The sequence below is a fragment of the Cynara cardunculus genome, assembly GCF_001531365.2.
Source record: "Cynara cardunculus var. scolymus isolate 2C chromosome LG 13, CcrdV1, whole genome shotgun sequence".
Taxonomy (NCBI): domain Eukaryota; kingdom Viridiplantae; phylum Streptophyta; class Magnoliopsida; order Asterales; family Asteraceae; genus Cynara; species Cynara cardunculus.
This window is the reverse complement of record NC_037540.1, coordinates 21603267-21605990: the sequence shown is the minus strand read 5'-3', so window position 1 is coordinate 21605990 and position 2724 is coordinate 21603267.

Here is a 2724-nt window from a genome sequence, read left to right as displayed (position 1 = left end):
AAATAAAGTTTTGGTGATTCTCACCCTGCAATGACATAAAAAGGGATCTCATTAGACCTTTCGGTCTAACCCTCGTTTTGTGATTTTAAATATGTATTGCAGGAGGTGCAGACGGTAAGAGGAAGGGAAAAATGTAATAGTTTTCCTATGTGCATATTTGCTGGAAGATTTGGCTATGATGTGTATAGTCTTGGTTTAATGAAAGATGAATAGTACAATATCTATATTTGGAATTTTTGGACCATGTATTATGTAATGGTAGATTCTTGTACTAAGGGACCAATGTGGTGTATAAACATGTATTTCTTGTGTAAGATGTATATGTTACATGCAATGTGTGGTATGGGATGTTATAGAAAGTTGTATCAGAGCCTAATTTTAAGAGATTTAGGTATATAAGAACATGATATCTAGACTTAAACTATTTCATTGCATAATAAGGGTCCCGGACATAGTTAGCACAATTGGAAATAAATATGAAGAGTTGAAAGAACAGTGTGTAAGGTAAATTATCTGGCCAATGTAATTATGAATTTACAGGTACATATCTGAACTTGAATACTTCATTATATTTGGGAATGTGAATACGTGATCATTAACATTGAAAACTGCATTTGTAAACCGATTAAAGGATCAGTTATGTCCTAAGACGGCTGTACGACAAATGGAAGAAGATTTTCTGAAATTGGAACAGGGAAACGGAACAGTTCGAGAATACACTGAGAAGTTTGTTGAATACTCTCGGTTTGCTAAACATTATATTTCATCAGAATCGAGGAAGGTGGAAAAGGTATCTCTAGGGACTAAAACCTTCGATCAGAGAATTTGTATTTGCTATGAACCCAATACCTTCTCACTAACCGTAGATGCAGCAGAAGTAACAGAACGGAATAAGAATAGACAATCAGAGGGCAAGGTTATTGAGAAAAGAAGATGGGAAGGGCCTTCATCAAACTTTCGAGGGCCAAAAGCAGTAAAATATGATAATAGAACTGAACAGAAGGTTGGTGAGAAAATGTGTAGATAATGTTGGCAGGTTCATCAACGTGATTGTAAGATGGACCCAAGGAAATGTCACAAGTGTGGCAAAGCAGGCCATTTATCAAGGAGCTACCCATCCAACAGAAGATGTTTCAATTGCAATTCCCCAGATCATATTCGACCAAACTGTCTGTTGTTAAGAAATCCATAGTTGACAATGGGAAGTAACGTGTCGGGTACTCGGGGAAGACCTACTGTAACAAGAGGAGGGCAAGGAGGGCCACAGGGGCGGTCCTTCTAGTTGACGTAAAATGACGCAGAGGCATTGCCAGATGTAGTAACAAGTACCTTCTTTCTGAATTCTATATGTGCTAAGGTGTTATTCAACTCTGGTACAAACTTTTTGTTTATATCACCATCATTTGCTCAAATTGCATGTTTGAATTCTATGTTACTTGATGATGAATTAGTAGTTGAAAGTGCTAATAGTCAGGAATCTGTTACTAGTGTATTCAATAATTGCGTTATTGTTATTGAGGGTTGTGAGCTACCGATTCAGTTATTTCCTATGCCGATGAAAGAATTTAATGTAGTAGTGGGTATGGACTGGTTGGGAGAGTATCATGCCAGTATTGTTTGCAATAAGAAAAATATCATAATCATTTTACCAAACCAAGGAACAGTTGTTATATATGGTGATCGTCAGAGTCACCATACTAGTATTTTAACTGTAATAAAAGCCCGAAAGTGCATCCGAAGGAAGTGCCAGGGATGTTTAGCATATGTGATTGACTTGAAGAAAGAGAAGGGAAAACATGAATTAATTCCGATTGTTAATAAATACAAGAAGTCTTTCCAGAAGACTTGTCTAGATTACCACCAGACAGAGTTATCGAGTTCAGAATAGATATTTTACCTGGAGCAGCACCAGTAGCCAAGGCGCCGTATTGGTTGGCTCTGCCAGAACTGAAGGAATTAGTTGCTCAGCTGAAGGATTTAACTGATAAATGATTCATTCGATCCAGCACTTCACCTTGGGGTGCTCCTATGATAACCAGACCCTAGTTATCACCCAAGCTAAATAATATGTGATTATCTGATTAAATGATTACGTGATAGCATGATAAATTGATATATTTAATCATGCGGGTATGTGAGATTGTGTATTAATTGGATATATATATATATATATATATATAAATGCATGATATATATGAATATGTGCATAGATATATATATATATATATGATTATACACACATGCATGTTGTGAATGCATGGTGTGTGGATGTATGCATGTGCATGAATTGGATTTTATAAAAAAAAAAGAAAAAAAGAGGGGCTGTTAACCGCCTTTCCTGATTTGGAAAGTATAAAAGGATGGCTTAGCCTCCATATTTTCTTCTGCTTGCATTTGCTAAAAGTTGTGCGATTTAAAAAGAGGAAATGTTGATCGGATTTGCAAGTGCCTGATTTCAAGAAGTTGAATCTCATCTGATTGCATAATGTAAGTAATTTCTAAAACTCTTTTGCATAAAATTATTATTGGTTTTGTATGAATCTTGTTTATTTTGGAAAGAAATCAGTCTTTTTTTCTAAGTGTTTTATCCGGGTATTACCGGACAAGGTTTGACCGGATTGTTCTAAATCGGACAAAGGTTAATCGATGTATTGTCCGGATTGTCTTAAATCGGTTAAGTGTTGATCAGATTATGATTGGTAAGAATGATTATCTTTTTACACT